At 44.4% G+C, this 27389-nt stretch overlaps 1 protein-coding gene across 4 annotated transcripts in view; it reads right to left on the bottom strand.

The window, feature by feature from the left end:
• Positions 1-10364, bottom strand: part of GRB10 (growth factor receptor bound protein 10) — a 145520-nt gene extending 135156 nt beyond the window's left edge. For 2 of the 4 annotated variants that reach the window (XR_010371552.1, XM_064443309.1), the window contains exon 1: positions 9939-10363. The gene's annotated coding sequence lies outside the window, so the exon portion shown is untranslated. Of the gene's footprint in view, positions 1-9938 lie in introns of all 4 variants that reach the window. The other 2 variants (XM_064443310.1, XM_064443311.1) reach the window with 2 other exon arrangements.
• Between the last annotated feature and the right edge of the window lie 17025 nt (positions 10365-27389).

The raw sequence follows: 27389 nt of genomic DNA, 5'->3' as shown, positions 1-27389 counted from the left end.
TTAAAAAAATAAATTTTAAAAAAAGTCATCCCATGGATGCTTCTCTGGCTGGGTAAGTCTTCTCTGAATCACTGCCAAAGTCAGTACAGATACAACGTGGCTGAAGTCAAGCGTACAAGTTGGCCAGATATCCTGACAAGAGGAAGACACTTGGCATTTGTATGTAACCATGTTAGTGTGCCCATAAAATTACTTCTCATTCATTACTTCCTTCATCTCAACTGCCCGAAAACCTAATACAGCTATGCAAAGTGACTGAAGCAATCATTACGAGTAGCATTTGATATTAAACCCGAACTTCATTCAGCAGCTGGTATAGAGTGCTTGAAGTAAAAAACAGGGGATGAGTGGAACACTTAATATGCATTTTGTCACTCTCCAAATGACTTCGCAAAAGACAAACTGTTTTTAGACAGTGGCAGACCCCTGTAATGAAGGCTCAGAAAAGATCTCTTCCTCCGTCCATCCAAGAGTTCACGTCTAATGGCGTTGGTACCCAGCCAGAAAGACTGAGCTAGTCAATAGCTCAAACTTTTTTGTATTAAAACTATGGAAAAAGCCAACCAGAAATCCTTCTGAAGAGAAATGTGAGTCGCTGATGTGCAACCCAGACCCAAGAACCTGAACTCCAGATCTTCCCAAGCTCTGTTTAGTAAAATGAAGGAAAGCCATGACATGTCACCTTGTCCCCAAAATGATTCCACATTTACTACAGGCAAAAAATAGTAACCAAAATTACTACAGAACTTAGTTTTTCAGTTTGCAGGATGTTGTTTGGGGTTTTTTCCCCCCAGGCTAAAGCATACTAGCTTTAGCAAGGCTGAAAAATTTGCAGCTCTATCCAAGGAAGCCCCTCAAGAGTGAGAGGAGTTTATGGGTGAGATCTGCCCAACAGCCACCAACACCATTTCCTAGCAGACACAAAAGCAGTCACCTCTAGTGCTTTTATTTGACTTTGGCTATAGAAGCCCCTGTTGGTCAGAGTAGAGCAGCTGAGCCAGCTCACAGCTCTGGGACCATGAGACTGGGAACAGTTGAGACATTCCAGGAAAAAAACCATTTCAGCCGGTAACTGGCCTGAAACATCTATATTTTACCACAACATTTCAGGGCAGGTCAATCAACCTCCAGTATTCCTCACAGCACTGTCGTAAGTATGAACAGCTATTATTCTTGATACTTCTCATAAGATGAATAATGATAGATTTATTACCAGTCACTTCCTCATTTGCTCTGGTTTATGATGATCATATAAGATACAACAACACATACCTTACATAATCTTACAGGGGAAAAGCTTCTTCAACCTCTTCACATTGCTGATTTTTCACAACAGAAATCTGTATTTCAGCACTCTAAAAGGAAAAAGTGACTTATGCCCGATGCCTGCACACTAGCTGTCTCCCTGAAACTCTACCAAGAGCTGCCAAATTGACCTGATAGGCTACTTCGCATCACCTACAGAAGTGTCACCTTAGCTCATCTGAATTTTAAATGAGACAGACCTGGGGAACAAACCACGAAGTAAGAGTTGGACTGTTGAACATGAAGGGCCCCAGAAGTTCTCAGAGACAAATACAAGAAAAAAAAAAGGTCAGGCTGTTACACCACAGGACTCCTTCATTCACATCGTTTTTCAAAATTGCCCATTTTCCAAACACCCATGAGAACTCGGCACTCCTGGGAAGAGGAGCTGAACCAGTAAGCCAGGATAAATTATAAATTTACCAAAATTAGCTAAGGCTAAGACTAGCAAAGTATCTTGCAATACTATTCTCCTACCAAACTATCAGCAAGTACTATTTTCCAAAGGACACCGGGGGAAAGCAGGAGGAGGGAAGTTACCAGACCACAACTCAACTAGTGTTGCAAGCACCATCACACACCTGAACTCATCCTGTCACACACAGCATCAGCCCCAGCATTCTTTGCAATGCTCTGACTTTCCATGTGTTAACAATGTAATCCACCTTTGCTAGCAAGGAACTCCACAGAGATTTTTCCTGACCTTTTTAGCATCAGCTCTAGAACAAAACATGCACGCTGAATGCAAAACAAGCTTGAGCACACATCAGAGATGCCAGCAACCCAAATAGCATTTGCTCTGCACTCCTACGGCTCATCTCATAGCCTCCTTGCTAAATTCTCCTGAAGCCTTTTAGAAAAAAAAAACCCAATGCCTCTTCTGACACCTTTCAAATGTTAAATGTCATGACTACGGGTAATGTTGTAATAGCGAACCAGTAAAGAATATCAAAAGCTATCAGTTCATGAAAATCAGGTATAGTCTGTGACATTCTATTTTGATCATTTCTAGAGCACAATAACAGGCTATTCTGATTAAGGGGAAAGCAATAGGGCCTTTGTTAAGAACCATCATTTAAAAAACACAAACTAAAGCTAAATGCCCAGCAGCCAGCGAGGAAAACAAAAAACAACAACAGCAGCAGCAAAAAAAAAGCCCACCAAAAAACCCAACACCCACATACACATACCACACACACACCCCCCCCACTGCACACACCCCCAAAAAAAACTTCAGCCTCAACTTTTTGGACCTTAGGATTCCTGGAATGAAACATTTCACCACAGCAGAAAACAGAATCTTAAGAATACGTGTATTTCTGTGCCTAGATTATAGTTGCTGCTGGTGAACCTGCTTCTAGCATAAGATTTAGCAGCAAGTAGCACTTTGTCCTCACAGTTGTGCTGCACCAATACCTTTCTCCTGGAAATTGTTTTCTGTACTCCTCTCTGCTACAACCAAATACAGCAATTGAAACATCACAGTTCCAGCTGGACAGAAAAAACAAAAGCAACCTGACCCACCGAGAAAGCATCTGCCAGCACTTGAACCATTGTTCTGCAAAATATCAAGGCTTGAATTCTGACATAATCCCCTGACATCTCGGGTGATGTCAGCACCAGCAGCTATTAGTATGAAGAATGATCACCCACAAGACATTAATTCAGGAAGAATCAATGGCCTTGCAATACATATTTCTCCCTTAACATTCTTCTAAATGGACTCTAATATGTTTGAGCTAGAAGGGAAAGCAGGTCTTTTAAGAAAGGCTTTGGCACAAGACAAAAACATCATGAGCTTCTGAATTTTTAGCTTTTCCAGCTCCTTGAAGTTTAACTCCACACTTGTGCTTTGATATAATAAAAGCTCCTCACTCCTTTCCAAAGACACTCAGAGCTTTAACAGTACACTAAGCAAGACCAACCTACAGATTTTACCTTCCCCCAGTCCTTCTCACCCCCTCTCCCAATTCCCATTTAAAGAGAGAGAGAGAACATTCTCCTGTCTGAATCTGTACCTAGTAGTTTGGCAGAGATGAACATCACGGGAAAGACAGAAAGATGGGGAGATGGGGGTAGGGAGGAAAAAAAATCACTTCCCTATTTTTATTTCAGCTCTTGAAAGCCTCTGGTCTGATCTTTTCCATCTATAACTGTCCTGTCTTACTGTCCTCTGTTAAAATCAAGACCTGGGGAAATTTTCTAACAGTATTTCCTTTTCTCAAAGATCAAAATTGCTGCTACCAGTTAATTCCAAAATCTAAAGAACTCTAAAAACTTATGAAACCAACAGAGCCCAGTTACAACTCCCTGACCAGAAATACGTTTAAGCATCACACTGTTCTGTCACAGGAACATCCGCAGTGAAAGATAGTTGGATGATATTTCAATGATTCCCTTCCCCATGGTTTCAAAACCAAAATTAGCACCTGAAGATGACCTAGAAATAAAGCTAACTGAAGGAAGAAAAACGCTTCTGAAAACTTAGTCTGTGCTACAAACCAACAACGTGAGTCAGGACAGAGCTGCAGCCACTTGATCAAGTCATCAGAAAGGCAGAATTTAGTTCCTAGGCATTGAAAGAAGTTTCCAAGTGTTTATCAAGTGCTAATCTCCACCATGAAAAGAGTCTATGGACTTAGAGATTCTCCCTGCTTATTGATTTTCTCACCGGGGATGCATAATGGAAGAATGATACTGGTGTCAGAGAGTATTATCCACCCTTACTTATGTGCAGCCTTCAGCAGCCACAGGCTCAGCTTCACAGTGGCCACTCAGTTTCTCCGATTTCTCTGTTGACACAAATTCTGCAGCAGTGAGCGTGAAGGGAACATAAGGACTGCGCTCCAAAGTTTACTTTGTGAACAAATGTAGAAAGCCCCACCGCTGCTCAGCAGGAGAATTCCTCCCCACTGGGCTATAGGTTTATTCCAACAGGGTGGCATGGCATTTCCTCTACGGTTTGCCTGCCAGGAAAGTAACTTCCTATTTTTGCCCTGTTGAGAAGTAGTAGAAGCTGGCATTGATGGAGGCTGGGAAGAATCAGAGGCTGGTTTGCCAGTGGTTTAACCAAACATGTGTTTACAATTACCCCATTCATCATGACCTGCCTGTGTAAAACTGCCTTTTTGGAATTTGCCCATGTTCCTTGGCTTTGGCCTCTGAAAAAGCTACAACGGACTCGCTAAGAAATACGTTGTTTGAACAGCACTGCTGGAGCAGCAGGAGTCTCCAATAATTAATACTGTAATCATTAATACAACTGTTGGGCATTAAGATCAACGTAGCTGCTCAACTTGTTGCTGTTGGCCCAAGGATGACAGCTTAGCAGCAGGAGGGTAAGATAATGGCAAAACCTCTTGCAGTCTTCCCCTGGAGTTCAACAAAAGAATATAACAGAAACAGGACGCCGCGTTTCTTTCTCCAATACTCTATAGTATCTGCCTGCAAGAAGAGAATGCAGAGACAGTCACAGTGTTCCCAGTAAACTTGTCTAGGGCACTCGTCGCCTCTGCATCCAAGGACCATGACTACCACACCATAGCCCCAAAGCTCTTTTCAGAAGTACACTGCACAGTGTAATCAACACTTGCAACTCCCCTCACCCTCTCTCCACTCATCACTTCAGGAAAGACTAAGCAGAGTCTGCCCTACCTTCCTGGGGTAAAGGAAATTTCTCACTGCTGATCCTTTGTCCAAGAAGAAATCAAACTACTCTAGCAAATAAGCCTTAACTGTACTTCATACGATATATCACAGAACTACACATTTTCCTCCACCGTTTTCCCCTCTCCAAAGTTATTGTTTGATACCCAAAGATGTAATGACTTACTAAAAATGACTTAAAGGTTTCTGAAAGGCTTCAGGAAGGAAAAGGTCCCTCACACTCATTTACAGTACTAATTGCATGCTGTATTATGCATACTGCTGGAGAAGGTCTCCCAAGTTGCTAGAAAGATCACCCACTTAGAACAACAGATCTTCACAATGGCCAGTTTTTGCCATAGCCATTCAGGAGTGGTAATCTGCATCTCCCCACAGGTTAACTGATTGGGATACAATAAGCAGGTTTCATTAAAAGCTCCCTTGGCTCATAAATGAACATTAATTTTGGGTTTTGAAGAATCCACGTGATTCATCCTGCCTATACTTTTGTTCAGCTCACACTTGAGTCTCTAGTCCTTTCTACTACGGGTAGTTTGCCTGTGAAATCCCAAGCAGCCACATAACCAGCAGCTTTTCCTAACAGAAAATGACTCATCTAGAGCTCAAAACCTCATGCTTCCATGAGAGCGTCTTCCAACAAGTTTTCAAGTTCATTGGCAGCACCAGCTCCTCACCATTAAACTGAAATCTATGGCCTTTTCTGTTACAGAGACCAGGACAGACAGAACCACTCACAAGAGCACTACTGTAAAGGAGGGCTTCAACTTGTGATGCCTTCAGTCCCGACAGCGTGTCCATTTGCTGCGCGTGAACTGATCCATCTGTGACTTATAAAAGACCCTAGGAAAGCAAAGAGGGAGATGAATTTTCAGGCAACGGATGCACATCAGTGTGAATGTGAAGATCTCTTACAATTAGAGTTTCAGGATAACTTGACACTGGTGGCGACTCACTTCATGAATCCTTCAGTCTTCAGTATTCCTATACATGAGTCCACAAGCTGCTAGAAACCACAAACACCACTTTAGGATGAACATACCTATATGAAAAAGTGTAGTGCCTGTCTCACATCAGTTTATCCACTGAGAGAACACTGCCCATGGGAATAAAGCATGCCAGTAAAGGGATCACAGGTTATATCCAACCAGATCTCATTAAGTCAGACTATTAAGGTTGCTCCATCACTGAAGAGAGAAACAGTCTGTCTGTAGACAGGATGCTTCAGCCTGATCAACAGTTCTCTTTTTATGCTGCACTCACAGTGGAATCTGGCTTCCTTGGTATAGTCCTCTCCACATCCACAATGCAACAGAGGAGCGAGCCATACTGAGCTAACAGGAGAACTGCTGTTCAAAAAGATCATCCAATTCAACAGATGGCATGAGAATAGGAAGGACCTGGCACAGGACAAGCTCAGAAGTGCACAGCTCAACAAGTCTTCTTTCAAGGAAAGAAAAGTCAATGAGGTGACATCTGTTTGCTTGGTAACGTTACGTTTCAAACAACCACTGGTTTGGGAGAAAATTTATGGGAAACAAGACTACTTTGCCACATCCAAGTTTCGGTCGCAAAGTGCTCTCCTGACCAGCAGGCAGTGCAAGGATGACAAACCTGTAAATGAATTTCAGTGCTTATAAAAGGACTCCTTGGCAACCTCATTCCTCATCATTCCCCCAAAAATTGTGGAATTTCACCTTTTAGGAAAGGGATCTCCATTCCTAGATTTCCCTAGGTGAAGAGTCGCAACCGGTATGTTTTGGACATGCCCAGGAGCAGGTCTAGTTTCCAAGAAAAACAATCCTAACTTCTTTGCCTGCTTTCCTACAGAAGGAGGCTTATGCAATCACACTGTAGCCAAGCCAGTTGGCAAGTTTCACGCAAGCCTGACAGAGGCAGAGGTCTCAGGAGTTATCTTCCTTGTTTGTGAAAACACTGGGCCAGGTGGGCACATGAGAGAAACACCGTGCTGCGGAATTGCATCAATACCCTCATAGTTGAGACAAATCCAAAGAAAGGCAGGCTTCCTTAGTCTTAGTTTGGACAGAAATGCTGGTTTAAAATGAAGGAAAAGTGTTTCCCTCAACCCCACTAATAAAGTCCATGTAGACATTTACCAGTTTCTGCTGGCCTTTTTACGCTAATGTTTTTGCATCACAGTGTTTGCTGTCACCAGTGACATTTTTACCTAAGCAAATACTTAAGTGCATCCTGAAAGTGCATACCACTGGTCATCAAAAGGTTCTCCCTTCATCTCTCACCCCACCCCAGCCTCCAGGTCTCTTCAGAAGCACCCAAGTGCACTTCTCCCCTGCCCTCCCCACACATACATATATATACACTTCCCCAAGAAAGAGCTCAGCTGGTCTAAAGAGAAGTTTTGCCTAGAAATCTGGCCTCATTTAGCACTATTACCGTGAACCTCCATAACAGATGCATACAGGGGGCATGGTAAAGGGAGGAGAGGAACGACAGCACGGTCCCACCTGGCATGACACTACCCGGGAGCCCCCTGGCTAGCCCGCTACCACTGCTACACACGCCCAGGGAAGCTGCCGGTGCCTCACAGTCTAGAGGGACATCTGCTAGTTTGGTGCTGTCAGAAAACAAATTCCCAGCGCAACACTCCCCTGCTGCTGGCAGAAGCGGCACATGACCCAGCTATGCCTTTCCTCTGCCAGCTGGGAACTCCCCGCCTTGGAAGGATCCCTTCGCCAGAGAGATCCAGATACTTTTCGCCCATTTACACCCCGAGCACAGCTGAGAACACGACTAAAGATTTCTAAAAAACCTTTGTGACAATTCTTGCTGGAGTCATTTAAGCACTCGCAAGATAGAGGGCTGCAAATATTTGTTTTATTCACAGAGTGCATGGTATATGCTTAAGTGGAACAGAAATGCAGAGATCCATTTGGCATTTAGGCAGGGCTTCTGGACTACATAAAAAAACACAGGAATACGCTACTGAAACCCAGGTGTGGCTGTATCTGAGGATGAAAGCCAACTCACACAGCGGTAAGGGAGGGGATATTTTGATTAACAAAACCAAGGAAAACCATGGAAGTACCACAAGATCTTTAATACGTAGCCAGGGCAAACAAGACCTACTTTAAGAACAAATAAAGTCCAAGTGAAGAAAATAAATCAGAGTGTAACACGGTAAAATGATCACTGGAGGCAAGCGTCAGGGTCTGCTGCTCCGTCAGTTTACCATTTGCAACAAGGCTACCAAACATTGCTCTTCAGGCTTTGTTGTTTGCTCTAGGTTGTGCTGAATTTTAAAGAGTTCGGCTTTAGAGGAAGAGAACCCCAGCAGCCTTGATGTTAGCATATAACTGTACAAAGGCAGCCAGAGGAATATGGCTCTGAACGGCTCTCCCTCTGCTCCACTGTGAGGTAAGCCCTCCAAGAAAGACTAACGCTGCACGCAACGAGCATCCTGCTGAGTCCCTGCACCCTTCCCCAGCCCCAAAATGATCATGAAGCACAGCCAGAGCTGCCATTTAAAGTTTCAAGCATATCCCAATTTTCCATACAGCTTTTCTAATCTCCATGCACTTCTGGTGGGGTTTTTTTAACCTGCTCTCATAACTCATTCCTTTTAATCCTAGGATTAGCCTTGTTGCCCTTCTCTGTACCTTTTCTAGAGTTTTAAGTACAACTAGTCTCTAGACGCAGGCACAGATTGAGTTGGGGTGTTAATGCATCCTTGCTATATACATCCTACAAAATCTTTGTTCAAATGAGCAATAGCTCGGCACCTTTATGAGACAACATGATTTCAACTGTCCCTTAGAAGCACAACTTAAGGCAGTACCTACCCATGTCCCTCCTACCCGCCTACCACTTCTCCCCCAACCCCAAACTCATTCTTTAGTGAAGGGAAAAGCAAGCCACATTCTTCGGGGCCGTTTTAGCAAACCTGATCAATGCTGCTTTGACATACCAGCAACACATGTTCCCATTTCAACAAATGGGAACATTTCAGGCAGACCACCACTTCAGATGGAGCGGGGCTCCAGGCTGCTGAATCAGCACTTTCCATCCTGCTGGCAATACAGAGTTATGCGACGCTTCAAAGGAAAGCGGGGGAAAGGGGGAAGGAGGGGGCTCGCTGGCACTTAAGCAACAGAAGCGGGCAAGAGGATTTTGCAGGAGTTCATCTGCCAAACCAATTAACTGCAAACTGTTCTTATAAAGATGCCACAGTGTCGGCCCCAGCTTGCAGTACCACAGCGATACAATGAGAGAGCCATGCGTGCGGGGCTCCTCACCCCGGCGGGGAGCGGAGGCAGGGGAAATCGAGGGCTCCCCCCCGATTTGGGGTGTCCTGGGCTAGCGAGGGGCCCTCCGGGCCGGGGGAGGGGGGCAGGGGTGCCCTCGGGCACGCAGGCGGCTGCCACCGCAGATCCCCACGGCGGACGAGCAGGAAGGTGGCAGCACTCCGGGGTGGCATTTCTGCAAAGTGCCCATCCGCCACCCCCCCCCCCCGCAAACGCTGATCGGTGACGGCGGGGGGGAGCCCCGGCAGCACCGCCAGCAGCTGGCCGGGCAGGTCTTCGTCCGCTCCCAGCGCGGGGCGACAGGAAAGCCCGGCTCCCGGCACCGCCGGGGTGAGGCACGAAGCAAGCGAGCAAACAAAACGCGGCGGGGAAGCCCCGAGCCGGGGGAAAAGGGCCGCTCCCCCGAGCCCCGCGGCGAGCAGCCGCCGGCCGCCCCCCGCCCGGCTCCGGGGGCTCCCCGCCGGGCGGCGGGAGGTGCGCGGGGGGCGCTCCCCGCGGGCACGGGGGGCTCAACGCCGGCCCCAGGAAAAGGAAGTTTGCTCTCCTCCTCCTCCTCCCACCGGCCTCCGCCACCGCGGAGCCGGCAAGCCCCCCCACCCCACCCGGCTTCCCCAGGGGCAGCCACCACCCCCCTACCCCGTCCCTGCGCGCCCCGCGTCGCCCGCCCTCTCCCCCCTCCCCCCTTACCTGCTGGGCGGCCGGCCGGTACCCTCCTCACCGGGCGCCGCGCACCCGGCAAGTTTCGGGCGGGCGCAGCGGGTCGGGGGAACGTGGAGATGAGGGCGGGAGGGGAGAGGGAGGAGAGGGGGTCCTCCGGGCGCCGGGGTGGATGGGGGGGGGGGGGGCAGAGGCGAGGGAGGGCAAGCTCTCGGAGCCACGCGCCTCAAAAACAACAAAAATTAAAAATTAAAAAAAATGCAATTAAACAAACAGATAATTTAAAAAAAAAAAAAAGGCAAAACACACCCAGCGGTGGACGCTCGCCCCTCCGCAAGGCGACCCCGGGGTGCGGGAGGGATCTGCGGAGAAAACTTCTGCCTGCCCGCCCGCGCGCGCCGCTGCCGCCGTCCCCCGGCGCTAACGGCGCCCCACCGCCGCCGCGCTCGCGCCCCGCGCCCAGCTGACTCCCGCCGGCGCCCCGCCCCGCCCCGCCCCCGCCGCACGCAGCCGCAAGCCCGGCCCCCCGCCCCGCCGCCGCCGCCGCCGCCGCCCCGGGCGGCCCGGCCGCGGAGCCCCTCCCGGGGCGAGAGGGGCTGGAGGCGGCCACTGGCGCCTCCCGCCCCCTAACACAAGCTCACACGCAGGTAGCACCGGGGCTGGGGGGGGGAAGGGGGGGAAGGGAGGGGAAGGAGGCTGGTTTCTCTTTAAAATAAAGCCAACAGGGCAGCCGGGGCATCTGCAAACGCGACACATTCGTGCGTGGAGTTTTTCGTTAGCCTCATCTGCCCGCCCTGTTCCCCCATTTTTCCCCCACAAAACGACCCGGGGAAGGCGCCTCCCGCCCCTTCCCGCGCCCCAGGGAGCAGCGGGGCGCGCGCCGGCGGCAAGGTGGGCTGCGCCGGGCGCGCTGCGGCATCGCAACGCGCCCGCATCTCCCCGGACCCTCGCGCCGCCACCAGCGCTGCTGCAGGCTGCTGCTTCCAACTTCGGCGCAGCGGGACCTTTGGTGTTTTCGCTCTGTGGATCACCAGGGCTTTGCCGTAGCTCCAAGCAATCCTGTTTGCGAGTAGCTTGCGAATAACTTGGGCTGCGAAAAAGCCCTTCTCGAAGCGAAGCTGCACGCTTCCCTAAGAGCTACTGTTAAAAAGCGTACAGACTTCAACGCAAGCCGCTGCGCTGCAGGAGGAGAGGGGTGTTCTGTTCGCCAGGCGCAAAAACACCTCTCGGAAGAAGTGGTCAGCACTATAAAAGGAAATCGGGGAGAAGCGGGAGAAATCTCTGGGCTTTTCCTCCTAAGACAGATGCACGTACTCTAATGGGAGCATTGCGGCTGAGCGCCCGAGCTGAATGTATTCTGAAATGTAACATGATACCCGCCCCGCTCTTGCTCTTTCGTCCTCCGTGGCTCTTCTTTACTGTATTTAAAGGAATGTTTTTGTTATCAGCCCGCCCTCTCCGGCCCCGCGTTTCCAGCCCTGCTCTGATCTCACTCCGTCCTCGCCACTCGCTCTCCCCGTTCGACTCCTCACATAATCTCTCCGGTTTCCTCGTGTGTGTCACCTCAGCCTCCCGGAGGCACGTGCCACCCTGCTGCTGCCCGCTCGCTGCTCGCCCTCCTCGCGCCGCCGGCCTCCCGGCCTGCCCCGGGGACGGCGCGGCCCTCGGCCGTCTCCGCTTGACGGGGTGCTGAGCGTTGCTCTTCAGCCTGTCAGCACTGCTAGCGCCCGTCCCGTCCTGTGCCAGCCCAGCTTGCTCACCGCCACTCCTCGGCCCCCGGTTCACCCCTCTCTTCCCACCGCCGGGCTGGTCTGCCCTGAGTTTCTGTGAGCCGTCGCTCGCCCCTCATCGTCCATTTTGGGGGTCCAGCCTTGGAGGCTGGTACCTCACTGGAGAAGAGCCTGCCTCCTCTCTGCTGCTAGTAGAAGGCTCCTGGTCAGGTTTCAGTCTAGTCGAAAGGTAAAGGTAGGTGGTATGAGATTTCCAGAGGTAAGGAGGCACCTGCTACCTGCCAGACCCTAGGCCAGCATGGCTGGCATCACAGCCCCACATGCATACATAAGAAACTTTCTGCACGTATAGATCGTAGAGTGAAAAAGCTGAGCTGTCAGCTTGGAAGGGACCTCCAAAGATCATGTGGGCCAATATTTCACGGGAAAGAGAGCCTAGATGAGACTAGCTGGCACCCTGTCCAATCTCATCTTGAAAACCGCATCACTGGGGACGTTGTTCCAGTGGAGGACTGTTCTCGCTGTAAAAAATTTCTTTCTCGCATCAAAACGAAACATCTGCTGGTGCAACTTGTACCCATTACCCCTTGTCTGTTCCCTGTGGCTCCTTGTGAAGAGAGAGTCTCCGTCCTTTTTGTAGCCGTACCTGTATGATTTGACCAGGGTTTGTACAATCGATGTCCAGTTCTTGCTGCCTTCGCAGAGCCGCCTGCCACGTGGCACGGCCGAGGGCTTCAACGCACACCTCTTCTGCGTGCTGTTTAGTGCTATTTGCCCTGGCACATTCTTTAGCTGTGCAACAGAATGGTTATACTTTGTCATCTGTAGTATTTCCACCCCAGAATATCAATTTACAGCCTGGCGTTACAGGGTGTCCTCAAAAAGCGAGAAGTGAAAGGAGAGAAGTTATATAACGGGGCCGGTGCTGCAGAGCCAGCCGGCCACCAGCAGGATTGCGTTGCAGGGATTCCCGCCTCCCAAAACATCCCCCTTCGGCCCCAAAAGTCCTGCTACCTCAACTTCAGAGGCAATTCACGCATTTGATCTTAAAACCAGAGGCCGCCCGTACAACCATGTCGTGCGGCATCTGGAGGTATAAAGCCCAGGTATTTTTGAACCATCACGCAGGCAGCTACCTGGCTGTCTTCCAGCCTGCTCTTTCTCTAAGTGTGCTCACTGTTTCTCTATATAAGACTGCTGATCCATCAGTTAATCATATTAAGTACCTAAAATTAACTTTTAAATTATTAATGCATGAGAACATATCCATTTGCCATGTACATTATTTTAAAGGATTACAGTGTGTACACTGAGTGCCATTAACATTACATTTTGAAGACAGTAAATTGACTTGTATGGAAATCAGAAGAGTTGATGGATTCCTCTACAAATGCTTTTGACAATGATAAAATGTTCAATTGGATTATTACTAAGCATGTGTCTGTACTTAAGTTTCTTTCTAACACATACAAAAATAAGAGACTGCCCAAGTCCTAACAATATAATGTTTTTCATTTTGTGGTGGGTTAAAAAAAAATAGATACACGTGAGTATTGAAAATACTCCTCTGACAAGTGAAAACACTAGGAAAGATATGTTTAGTTTCCTAGGCTACAGCTGTGTCGTTCAAGACAAAACTGTACTGTCATAAAATTGTTTATCCAAAATAGCACCATTAAAACTGTTAAACGTAGATGTAGCGATGCGTCCTTTCAATGGCAGTCAAGGACATACTTACGATAGTCGTCTTCTTTTCCCTTAACTAAATAATCTCTGAAAAAAACCCCTGCTGTATGCCATATCATGAAAATAACAGCCTAAAATGCCAATTATTTTCTCTAAGGAAAAAAATGTTGTCATTTTCTGCAAGCAAAACCACACAAGAAATAGCAATGGCCATAATGTTCTGCGACTGTGTAAACATTATTCCTGCCCAAGGACAGTCCAAAAAGTAACAGCAGACATCAGCACAGAAGCCTCGGTGCCCTCAGGACTTGTGGGCAAGGGGATTGTGCCCAAGAGAAGTTTGTCCCAACTCCCTGTTTTCTTCTTTGCAGCAGTTAAGGTTTAGGTTAGAGAAGACTTATTCCACTGGCCTCTGATGGAAGAACTCATGAGATCCCCCAGCCATGCTCAGGGGCATTGAGGGCACTGAGGGAGAAGAGGATGGGGCATGCCGTCCCCTACCTAGCTGCCGAAGGGTCTTGCTACCCCACAGCTACCGAGCTCAGAGCCTGTGGTACAACTGGGTTTAGGCCGTCATTTTGTTCTCCAATTTACTACTCTCAGCATACCAAGAAAGCCCGGAAAATGCTCTCTTTGCCATTTCTACTCCTCAGAAAACTTATATTAACACAATTTTTTTCTCATGTGTTAAGGCTTTAGAAACAGGTCTGAAATATAAGCAGAATATAGGTGTTCTGTATCTATTTAGCGCTACACTAAAGATGCAGGACCTAATAATAAATGGCAGCTAGATATCAAGTACAGTGGGCTTGGTTTGCTTTCCACTAAGACTTGAACTCTGCAGGGTGACTTTCCTTTTTGGAACTTATCCAAAGGACACTAAGCCCTACAATTCAGTTAGCTCCAAAGGAGAAAAAGGTCATTTTAAAGTTTTATTAAATTGACTAATGAAAACTGTCTAGTAGATATGATGTTTTCTTTAGAAACATTCTTAGATTTCATATATATTCAGAGAACAAGCATGATTTTCTTTTCTGTTACATTGATTTAGGAAATGAAAATCCAAGAGCAGAAGATCTGAAGAGGAGAGATCAGAATCTGGCCGCTGCTTTCATTCTCAAAGGCACTTTCATGAAAGCACTATATGAAAGTTGGCATTTAGCATCATCTTTAACTAGTATAAATGCACTGATAAAAGACTTCCGTGATCAAAAAAGGGTCAACATGATCATTGTTACCTATATAGGCAAAAATGCTGACCAACCTTTGAAATGGTAATAATTTTGTCGTAGACAAGGCTTTTCACCTTAAATAGACAGGATGTCTTCTAACACATTAGAATTTTAATAAGGCTTAATCTGAAACAAAACCAACTCAATGTTAATATTTCTGATGCTTTTACTGTAGCTGAAGCAAATGTTTAAAAAATTTTTAAAAGCTATCCAGATAAAAAAGAAAATCTTTGTAATATTAAGTTGGGGGAGAGAAAAACATTCCCCTTCCTTTCTGTCTGCATCCTTTCCCATTATACTTATTTTATAACTCTATGACAGAGATTGGAAGCTGAAAGGGGAAAGGAAAATGCTAAGAAAGAAACTAAACATGTTTATAAAAACATTCACTAAATATAGCTGTATGAGCTAAGGATACAGATTGTATTCCAATATTCACCAAAAGGCTGACATTTTCAAAACCTGATATATTTTCCCCCCCGAGTATTCACTCAATTCTGGTTTTACCTGACCCAGGAGAAACTCTACCAGGTATATTAATTTTAGAAGTTTAGATAGTTCATCTTCTGCCTAGTTGTTATCGAGAGGATTGCTTAACATTAGCTGAGTGTAGAAAAGACTTTTTCTATAGTCTGTCTCTAAAAGACTAGCAACAGAAAAAGAAGAGCTATGGCATGACCATAGCTGAATAAACTCACTGTGTTTGTAGACTACATTGTGGAGATCTACTTTTTGTTGCTAGGTAAGTTATATCTCTATTTACAGCTTTTTCAAAAGGCTGAATAGTCAGGGACATTTTGTAATTTGAGATGGAGCCCTAAGCTCCAGTGAGAGAGATGTGCTCTTTCTGGGCTGTACAAAACAGAGTGGTTACACAAGGTGGTAGAGAGGAGAAGGGAATTTTAAGAAATACTGATCATCCAAACAGCAACAGCATTAAAAAGATGAATAAATTCAGCCCACCCTTCTACAAAAAACACATCTGTTCCCAGTACTAGCCCCACAATTAACACATTGACTGATTCAACCTTAATAACTATAAATTGCTGATTCTCTCCTTTCCAATAAAGTGATAAAGAAAATGGGTACTTTTGGACATCAAAAATGTTAAGTGAAATTACATGTTAAAAGTGTTTTGCTGTTTCCAAATCAAAGTCAGCTGCTTTCCAGATGCATAATAAGCTTTCAACTGGGATGCCAGATACCACTGGTGTGAAGAAAAATTCAAAATTATACTGCAATAGAAGGAGATTCAGTTCAATCTATACTATATATTCTCATTTTCTACATAAGAAACCGGGATTTATTCAAAACCTGTAGTGCTCATTCACAGCTTTGCACAGAGGAGGACAGAATGCAATGAGAACTGTGACTCAGAATGAAATCCAGCCACGCTACAGTCAGTGGCAAAACTTGTAGGGAGCTTAGTGCAACCATGTTTTCATCTCAAGCCTTTTCTTGGTTCCTGGGGAAAAAAAAAATTAAAATGAAAGCAAAGACAAATAAAATCTTCAATGCCATAGCTTGCCCTACATGCTGAAGCTTTTAGGAGCAGATTTTCACCACTGCCATAGCAGGGTATTCTACTTCGTGCCATCTGAAAACCAGAAACATTATGTCGATGTAAACAAAAAGGGATTACACAGAGGTAGATTTTACCAAGCTGAGAGAAGAGACACAGCAACCCAGCTGTGCTGGACCCAAACCAGATCTTCCCTCAGTTTGTGCACTGAGCTGTGTGCAGATCCCAGCATCCTCTGAATTAAAATATGCCTCTGTATAACACAGCCTTGCAAGGTGTCAGAGTGTCTTTTGTTGGCTTGTGGGGTAAGGATGCAGAGCTGAGGCATGCCTTAGGCAGGTTCTCTGTGTGTCCTGTAGACACCACCAGTCTCTTTCAGCAGTCAATTCACGTCTTGCCGCTCTCCAGTGCAGGCCAGTGTGAAGTTCTGAGAACATTCCCATCATGTGGCTTTAAATCAGCAAAACACAGATGTCTAATAGTCAGTTCAAGTCTGGACTGGACTTCTTGTATTTAGACTGCCATTTGAAAAGGAAGTTTTATTTTGCTTTCCTGGTGCAGGAATTAAAAAAAAATTCCTCAAACCAAAACAAATGTACACTGCATTACCATCTAAATTAATCCCTTGTCATAAACTTGTAATCCCTTACAAACTCTCCTTAGCCAATTAAGCCAAACCTTTCTCGGAAATCATCTGGCAGGAGGAGATTCCCCTGCTCCATGCATAGCAAACAGCAGGTAGGCTGCTTACACAGAGGACTGAGAACTTACGTTAAAATACAAGTTGTGTCTTTGGTGATTTAAAATTGTATTTTCTACAAGTCTTGTCTATTGATTTGACACTACAAGAGGAGCAAGAAGTCATTCTCCCATTTAAATGATCCCCTTTTGTATGGAAAAATATTTAATCAGCCAAGGAGAGAGCATGAGAACAACCCCCAGGCTTAACAGTTAGCACGCCAGCTAGGACAGGAGACACCCAGTTTTCACTCTCCAACATAAGAAAGGTTTACTACCTACTGTTTTAACTGTTATGTACTGTTTTAACTCTTCCTTCTCTTCTCAGTTAATGATTTAATGCAACGCAAAAAAAGACAGACTGAAAGAATCTCATTCCAGGATATCACCCAGCCTGGTGAGAGGATCCATTTCTTTGGAAGGGTGTATCTCACTTCAAGCAAAGAAGAGATTTTAAAGTAAGTTTTCTCCACCTGGTACGGGTCATTTAATCTAATCATAAGAAGAGAATGGCCTGACCTGTCATATTTTCCCAATACCTGTACTAGGCTGAATTTGGTAGGTGTGCTCAGAGAACGCCTCAGTCAGCAGAGGTCACATTCCTAACTTGCAAATCCTGATGGGACTTGCACTGCAGGTTGTCTGGCCAGAAGTAAGCATTTACCGTATCTTTATTACAGAGAAAAACTTGGAGGACAAATTGTTCCTTGTGATATACATCCTTTGTTAAGAGAGTGATCTTTCAAAACAGAAAGGCCTGCCCTGTAGTTGCTATCCTGACAAAATGCAGATCTCCTCTCCTCTCAAACTGTGAAGGCTGTTCTTTGTCAAAGGACATCCTTTCTGTGATTATCAGATGTATGCAAATAATCTGCATATATTTTTAGTGTGATTTGTAACATTCTTAAGAAGTAAATTTCTGGGGATTTTCCATTTGGCTATCAAAGAATGTAATTAAAATTATTAATGTTAAGTTGCCCCTAATTGTTTTCTTCTGATGCTTTATCAGATGCGAAGTAGAAAAACAAAGACATGGTACAACACAGTAACCCAGACATTCATCTTCAGCAGCACTGTAGGTCCAAGAATTGCAGAATCACAGAATCGCAGAAGGGTAGGGGTTGGAAGGGACCTCTGGAGATCATCTTGTCCAACCCCCCTGCTTGAGCAGGCACACCCAGAGCAGGGGGCACAGGAACGCTTCCAGGTGGGTTTTGAATGTCTCCAGGGAAGGAGACTCCACAACCTCCCTGGGCAGCCTGTGCCCCTGCTCTGGCACCCTCACAGGAAAGAAGAATGGAGGGAGAAGTCTTAGAGAGCCTCACAGGAGCTACTGTAGCAGCTGAGAGGAGATCTACTGGTGCAAGCTTGTCACCAGTAGCCCAAGATTTAGCTATGGTTTACTCTATTTTTCTAAACTTAGTAGTGTAAAGGTGCACTTCTGCCCAATACCATATAAGCCATTTGGACCTCAAAAATATTAGTGAAAGCAAACAAAAAATATCTTTGCAGAAAAGACTTTGAGGACAATTACACCTACCAGGCAAGATCAGTTCTTCCTCCTTGACCAAGCACCTTTCTAACATACACTTTCTTGTGAAGAAATATAGGTGCTGCTGGATGGCTTAAAAGGCCTCAGCAGGACTGAGGCTCCAGCGAGGAGGTTCCTTTGAAGCAGGAACATGGCTCCTCTGTGAGCACGTGCCTACCTCAAGGGCATAGGTTAGGTTCCACACAGCCCCATTCTAAGATGACAGATGACATTTCTGGTCTTACATTGATCGCTGTGTAGGTTCTCCCTCCTCCCCTCAAAGATTTGGTGATACTCTTACACTGGTTATTGTTTGGGAAGCATAGGAACTGTCTTTTATTTCACCCATGCCTCAGGGATGAGATCGTTCAGAAAATGCCATATTAAAAAAAAAAAAGAAAAATACTTCATTCTGTGAACGACAATGGGGTGAGGATACAGCAAAGATATTTACAGCAAACCAGTGAATCTGTCTAATTACTATCCTCTAATTTAGAGGATTTGCTTCTACAGTGGGAGGCAGACTACTGGTGGATTGTTCCTCCCTATTTAAGACCTAGAGCTACATATGTCATATTGTGAAAATGTGATACAAAATTGATTCTAAAAAATTGCCTTCAGATTACTCACCAGGAAGCAATTGGAGTCAGGCCAGGAGCAGATGGCAACTCAAAAGGCAATCCTCTTCCTCCTCAAGAAGTACTATTACTTTGTACTTCAGTAGCGGTATTGATCTAAGAAACCTGCTGCCTTTTACAAACAGTAACAAATGTAATTTTATAGTGCCCTGGTAACACAGTGAGTAGGATTTCTCTGCCTTAGCACGTGGGGTAACTGATGCATGTGGAAGTTAGGTTTACACCATTCCCATGCCCACAGTTTTCTGAGAGATCCCATTCTCCATCTGAAGAAAAATCAGCATCTTTAAAATCCCAGCATTCTGCCACAAGCTTGGCACCCAAATATCAAGCATGTGAAATTAAGGTATGCTAATTAGAGGCAAAGCCATTGGCAAAAAGATTTCCCCAAGTCACGGAAGAAAGTACGTGGCAGGACCAGGACCCAGAACGGCTCGGTCCTGGGTTGTGCTGTGTAGGCTCACCCCACGAGCCCACAGGGAGTACCCAGCTTCTCCTGAAACTATTTGCCAACACAAAGCACCTCTTGGACAAGTTAAGCACTTGTTTAAAGTAGCACTGACATTCTGAAAGCGCATACCAGCTAGGCGTTATACCCTGCAGCATGGCTGGATACAGGGAACCTGCTGAGATGGTGAAACTTTCCACAAACAGGCTGTTGGTATGCTTCCCTAGTCAGGGCCAAGCAAACTCTTCAGTAACGAATGAGGCATTTTTACAATGGAAAAATCAGCAAGATATTCCTACTTTTTACACTGATACAGTAACCAATACAGTCATGATATTGAAATGTAAAGAATTTCAGCCCGAATGTTGGGGGACGGTATAAATAAGTTAATTTGAGAGTGGGAGAAAGCTTGGATACTTCTCAGAACTTATTCTATATGTAGTGAGGTCAAAAGCAAAACCCTCAAGCATGAACAACATTGGGCACACAGCAAACAGCTCAGCTATAAATTATAGTGCATATGGGCAGCAGCAGACCTTAAGGGGGTATAAAATCTATAAAAGTGGAGCTAGAAAAACATGTATCAGCCAAACATTGTCTTCAGGTGTATGTTGTGTGAAATATGTGGCAAGGTTTGCAAAGCTCACAGTACCACTTAGGCAGATTCGGGAACTTTGGCATGATTTGAAGTGGGGATTCAGCTCATAAAGATTTTCTTTTGTGCTTATGGAAGGGTGATTTCTCAAGGATTTTTGAAAGCTGGCTCTTTCAAACCAGAAATTTTTTTAGCATGATATTCACCATGTAGCAAAGGAGAAAAAGAAAGCTGAACCAATGGGAGACAAAACATAGGAAACAAAAAAATACAAGTTTCTGGAGGGACAAATCCCTTTTTTTTTAAACTAGCAGTTCAGAAAATTAGTATACAAAGAACAAATTTACTTTAAAAAAAAGGGTTTTTTGCTTTATAGAATTTAATTCATGTATTAATGCAATTGTATTTCAATGCTGACACTCACCCTGACAGGCTACTTTTCAAGAAAGCAGGCTGTATTACATACTAGGATGCAATTCTGGTCCCAGTGAGGTCAAAGTGCAAGTTCAAGTAGACTTGATTTCTTAATCTCTAAACTCTGCATCACATATGGTATAGTTAAGAGTTAATTTTTATTTTAATTGCTTACATGCTAATATTTTAGTTGTTCTTTATTTCAAGGAAACTGAAGTGAGATATGTTGAGGTCTTTATATTTTTTGTCTCCTTAAAACCTTCCCACGCATTGAGGCAGTGAGGTAGAGCACCTTTCTATTGCCATGTCTGGACTGACCAAATGTTAAAAAACCAGCAAGAAATAGCAGCATTTCTCTAGGATAGTAAAACACTACCTAATTTTAAGTTTGCAGAAAACAAGCAGTAACTGATCCTAAAATACTGGTACTGCACCTTGTGGTCAGATAGCCCTGATATTTGCTGTCGAAAGATCCTTTCATTCAGATGTGTAGAGCACCGGCTGGGGAACATGGCCCTCATCATAAGAAAATGCAGGCATCCGGTATCACATGATAATCATACATGGCTATATAATTTCAACATCATGTCATATGCATTCCTGCTGCATAACCAAGCATGAATATCTCTGGGAAACACCAGTACCTCTATCATATGATAGGACAGAGACCAAAGGGCATGAAGGAAAGGGAACAAGAGGGAGCAGGCTGTGCCTTGGATATAGGGATAAAAACGCTTGATGTGGCCAATATGGTACGGGATGTGCATCCACACCCTAGGGACTGATTAAAAGCACAACATTTTTGAGTCACAACATGTCACAGCAAAGCAAGGACCACATTTAAAATGAGGCTGCTGGTGTAGAACAGAGATGATGTGGAACTGCAAGCCACAGTGAAACCCATGCTTTGCCAGACATGGGACTTTGTTCATTTAACAGATAGCTTCACATACTCAGACACCCTTCCAGCGAATATTATTTGCTACTTCAGCATATTCAGTATTGCTTACACAAAGGTAGTAAGTAAATTGTCTTCCATGACCAGTAAAAATTGCAGTCTCCCTTTCTCCTTGAAAAATACAGAAGCCAGTGAAGAATAGCCAAAAATCCTAAATCCCATTATTTGTGTTACAACAGTTCCCAGGAACACTGATTGCACAACAGAAAGTCATTGTGCTGGTGAAACAGTGGAAAACATTTCATTAGCTGATAGAGCTATTAGCTGATCTCCATCTTATTAGATGCACCCCATCGTTGAAATACCCCATAATTGAACTTAACCTCAAATGCAATCGTATGAAGTCAAGGTTTTTCTCACTGTCTCTAACAGGAGGGTTTTGCAACATAGCCACCATGCTGCAAACTCGCAAGGCAAACACTAGATTCTGCATTAAATAGAGCCTTGAATGTACGACGACACTGGCATGGTTGATTCTGTGCGATTTGCCCCTGCTGTGTATGAGTCCTAGGGACCACTGATAACAACAGAACTGGCTGTGACAACTTGGGTAACCAGGCCACTAACCCTCTAATTGCGGCTAGTCGCGGCAGGCAGAAACTCTGAAGAGTTGAGGACTCCTATTGTCCAATTCAGTCTTAAGAAATTCTCCTACTTAGCATACAATCCCTTTCATGAGCTTATCAAGCTAAATGATAAAGCAATTTAAGTTACTTCTTTCCCCTCAATTCCTCCCCATTAAAGAACTGTATCACAACTGCGCTCTTCAGGTAGTCTGCAGCCATCTTCTAATTTCTATCCTAAATATATTCACAGCCAATCTTATTTCCTTCCTGCCACCATTTGTCTGTCTGGTCTATTTGTGACTCAGTCCTTATTTATGACTCACCAGTGTGAAAGATAAGATTTGTGGCTTAGCAAGTGGCCTAATTGCCCAAGTGATGATTATATTAGAAATGCTCAAAAGGAAACATGTGAGTGCCCTTCTTAAAGTCCAATTAAGGAAATATGTTTACATCTAAACAACTCTAAATAAAAATTTTAAAATCCATTTGACCTGGAGTTTCCTTGATAAATATTTATGCTATGTTTGCTAATTACTGCAGCAGTTTTCTCCCTGATCCTCTTATTCAACATGTGTACAAGGAACAAAGCAAGGCAGTGTTGGTTATATGATTACGCTACCTTTTTCTGTTTCATTACCCTCCAGTTGTGGGAGTGCCCAGCTTTCATGATGTCCGGGCTAGACTGTGGTTCGGATGAGCTTGGTGGAGCCAAGGGTATGTGGGCGACTTGGCAGAACAGCTGGAACAAATGGCAGAAGTTATCTTTGCTTGCCTCTCCGAGGGAGCGTGTTCTGGCTTTGGTTCGTCAGCTCTGCCCCATAAAGGTCCGGCTGGAATTTCAGCTGCTTCTGGATGTTGGGATAACAGCAGTGGACAACAGCATGTTTTCAAAATGTGCTTAGATCTCAGTCCTGCAACACACTAGTCATGCTGAGATTGAAGGCTTTGCAAGAGCAAAATTAAGAGGTTATAGCCTGTCTGGAGAAGGACATTTTAGTAGTAGTTATTCATTTTGTTATTCTTGCAGGACAAGCTAGAGGCTTTATCAACAGATGAGATCTCCATTGTCCTCAGCACCATAAAAAGCCAGAACAAATGGCCAGTTCTTGCCCCAGAGAGGCTTACAATTGGTGGAGAAATAGAAAACATTTTCTTGGAAGATGCTGTCCTGTTTCATGGCAGTCTATCAAATCCCAGTTTCAGCTTTGCTATCCACCATCTATTTCATGAATGTTATTTTGGGCTCAATCCTCAGCTGGCACAAATCAAACATCATGCTACGTAAGTCAGCCGAGCTGTGCTGATTTATGCTTGCTGTGTCACTTCAGAGAAGACAATGAAGTTACGCCAGCTGACATCAGCACAGGATCTGGCCCTCAGACGCTGTCAATGCCATTTAGTGCCACTCTTCTTTTTCCGCTTCTTCCTTAGTGCGGAGAGATTATTCTGTCTGACTGTAACGAGGAGTCAAGTGCGACTCGTCTCCCCTTCCCGCACCCAGCATCCTCCCCAGCTCATTAACTCCCAGAGGAATGGGGGGTGTGGGAGGGGAGAAGATCCGGCCCTTTAGAGGTGGTTCTATTTATAAATATTGACTTTAATGTTAATTTCATGTAGTTGCTTGTAAAAGTCTTTTAGGCTGAAGCAGAAGGCACACTGCAGATGGCAAGGATATTTTTCACAGTTTTTATGGTGGATAACAATATACTTGACATTTTGCTCATTAAATGTGAGCCCTGGTATGTGAGTAAACATGCTAGGCATCTGCGCTCTAAAATTACCAGTGTGAAAAGCAACAACTCAAATGTTTCAGTCAATAAATGTACAGCACAGAAGCAACATTCAGCAACTTTCTGAAAGCTGTGTGCAAGGCGAGGACTGAGTTTGCAGTATTACATGGAACACTCTAGAACCAACAAGGAAGAAATAACATATTGCTTTACAGTCCAAACTTTGCAGGGAGAGGACTGCATCCAAAAAATCTCTAAAGTCAACGTAAACACATGGTAGACCATACCCATCAATTTGTGTTTCTAGAGGAAATAACATGTGCACAGTCAAGCCGCAAAACTACATTGGAAAGAAAGCAGGTAACCAAAATAAGCTGAAAAGGTGGAAGAGATGATCTGTGGAAGGAAAGACAGTTTGCCATCAGGAAGGACAGTAGAACAGGACAAGAAGGAGCAGAAAGACAGATTTGCAGTGCAATGGGAGCAGTTGTGATAAGTGACCAACAAGCAGGAGATCAGAGAACAAAACTGGTTCTTCTTTCTACCACGGGAAGTTGTCTGCTCCCTATCTGCAGGTTTTGATACATTCTCAAAGAAATGAAAAAGAGAAAGGATGAAAACTCAGATGGAAAGAAAAGCTGGAAGGGTAAGGTGATAGCTGTAGGATCTTAAGCTAGTGCATGCTTTTTTACTTATCTTTTAAACATTCTGGAGATATTACCTTGAGCAATTCTGAGCAGTAGTAAAAAAAAACATAACTAGAGGAAAACAAAATTTAGCTTAGGACATCTTGCGATGTTCACAAATCAAAGCTCTTTCAGAAACCAATACCAGGCAGGCAAAACCAGCAAGTTCAGATTTAAAAAATAAAGGATATCTAGATTGAAGTAAGAGGAAGACTGGTGTCTCATAGTTTTATACATGGATTTAGTATGTGTTTTGGCACATTTCTTTCTGAGAAGACAACCAATTTGTTACGTAATTCTATATGATGGAAATGGGTGTGAAGAAAGTGAGACTCACCATATGAAATGGTGGTTTATTTTAAAAAGGCCAGGAGGATTAAGGTAATGAAAACTTCTTTGTTATCCTCCATCTCTCATAGTAGTGTTGGCCTATACAACATGTTTTTTTATTTCCCAAAACACATAGGTGACCTCTCCCTTTTCTCATTCTTTCATCTTCCCTCATGTCTCTCAATTCTCCATCCTAGTGTAAAATTCCCATTTTCTTCGACAGTTACTGTTCAAGACATGTACCTTTTCTCCCTCTCCCCACAAATAAAACTCTATGAAATATCTCATTACCTGCACGGGGTCAGCTCTTTGGTATACCACATCATGATTTTAGAGACACTTATAAAATGAAAAGATTTTAAAATGAAGCTAAAACATGAACTCTGATATAAAATTGACTATACTACTCTTGACCATAGTAGCAGGTTCTGCCAACTGAAGTGGTGGTGAAACTCCTGCTAATATAAGTAGAAATGAGATCGGATCCATAACTGACCAAACTAAAAGAGACTGGATGGATTTTACTCAAAAAAAGTAAATATTCAAAATCTTTGCACCTTTAGACCCATCTAGTCATCTAGTCTAAGAATCTTCATGCTCAAACCACATTCATGCTTTTTTTTTCCCCCTATACTTACAGAGCAGTGAGAACTTGAATGAAGACAAAACTAAACAACCAAATCCTGGATTTGTTACAGAATAGTTTAAGCAAGTGGCAGTCTCACACATCACACTTGGCACGATCCAAAGAATTACTGATATCCCAGAACAGGGTAAATAGCTGTATAGATCTCTATATAAATTAAGGTACACAAAGTCCTAGGACCTGATGTCACGTTCTTAAAAGGGGTGTGTGAGGAACAGTCACTAATAAACAGAGAAAGGATGAAGGGAGCAAACATGTAGTTGAATTAAACAGACCTCAACACCAAACTGAGACCCACTAAATAAATACATTAATTCAGTCATACATTTTTCCTATGAATCTGATGTTTCTTCATGAAGTGGTGTGAATTTGCAAGTAGTGTGAGTTGAATCTCTGAAGATCCCATTGAAATCAATCACATAAAATCCTTGAAAGAAAAGAGTTTTCCCTCTTTGTCCCCATTAGCTTTAGGACCATCAGGTAGGTCCCCCAACAACCTAAAGCAACACCTCATAGTTCAGGTATCACACAACCTTTGCCAATTCAAACATGCTGAATTGGGATTAATATGGCTTCTGTTTTGTGTTACGTACCCAGAACCAGGGAGCTGAAGCAGGAGAATCTGGGGAGTGCAAGAAACACGTCATTGGTCCCCTATTTGCAAATACACAACTGCTGCTCCACTGAGCAATCCCTGCTCCTGGAGTAGCTCTGGAAGGCAAGAGGTGTTACAGCCACTCAACAAGGGAGGGTTTGATGCGAGGAAGGGTGACAGGATCTAGAATTTGCGTATACTGTCCCATTTTCCTATAAATGCTCATAATCAGTTTGTTGTGATGAATGATCTGTTCTACTGTTAAATGCTGTCAGGCCATAAATCCTCGCTCAGCAGGGAATTAATAAGTTCACATGTTCAATATTAATATATTCCTTAGCTGACACCAGGGCATTCAGAGCATGAGACGTTTATTCTAGACAGATAGCAGTGAGATACTTCCAATTATTCCTAACAAGCAGACTTGACGTTATGACATAGATTCTATAATTTAGAGAAACCGTGAGTAGTAAGCTGTGGCATCTGCTCTGCGTTTGTTAAAAAGAAATCCTAGATACTTGTAAGGCAGAACTGCAGAGGTTTTACTAACTATCAAGAAACCGGACACACTACTAGCATGACCTTTCAGTAGTATATATTACTCACATCCCTAAGATCCTGAGAAGCCTGAACGGCACCATTTCAGTATTGTGGTGTGGTGTGCTGTGACATAACAGCTAACCCAAATAAAGCAACTCCTTTGGTGATAAAGCATTTCTAACTGAGAGCCCAGAGGCTTGCTCAAGTTGTCACGTTTAACTTATCAACAAATATCAGTCGATATGGGATTACCATTTACCAGCCCGCAATAAAACCAAGGTACTGCAGCTGCTTGAAATGCCTCCACAAGGCAAGGGACACATGTTCTGGATTGGGATTTCTGGATTCTGTTTTAGTAACGTCGGAAGAGATAATGTGCCATCAGAAGTAAACAGTATGGTCATTCAGGGATCAGCATCCGTTCCTGAACACGGCATGCGTTCGTCCTTAGTCCGTACCAGCACCACCCTTCTGAATTGCTAATGGGAAAAGGATGTCTTTGGAGCTTTGCCACAGAAAATGCATCCAGTGCTGATTTTCAAAAATACCTTCTTTTTCTTACCTGTGATGCTTTTCCATGGCTGCAGTCAGGTGAGGAATATGGGCATACCATGAGGAAGCGAATAAAGAATGATTGGCGTATCTCTCTAGGACCAGCAGTGTATCCATCTTATCCATCTATCCATTGAATCAGATATGTATAAGGACTCTCTCATACTAAATATGCATCAATGAGGTGCATTTTCATAGAGAAGTACAGTCAGTATTTATATGGGCATTCATTTTCCTCTACCTGGAAAGAAAATGCTTTCAGAGTTTCTGGCAGAGTCTCTGGAATTGTCAATTCCACAACAGTGCTTGGTCTTGTTAGAAAGTTGATCTAGCCTACTATTTTC

The sequence above is a fragment of the Phalacrocorax carbo genome, chromosome 2, assembly GCF_963921805.1.
Source record: "Phalacrocorax carbo chromosome 2, bPhaCar2.1, whole genome shotgun sequence".
In the NCBI taxonomy this organism is placed as follows: domain Eukaryota; kingdom Metazoa; phylum Chordata; class Aves; order Suliformes; family Phalacrocoracidae; genus Phalacrocorax; species Phalacrocorax carbo.
Note: the sequence above shows the minus strand (reverse complement) of the source record. Positions and strands in the feature narration are given on the sequence as shown.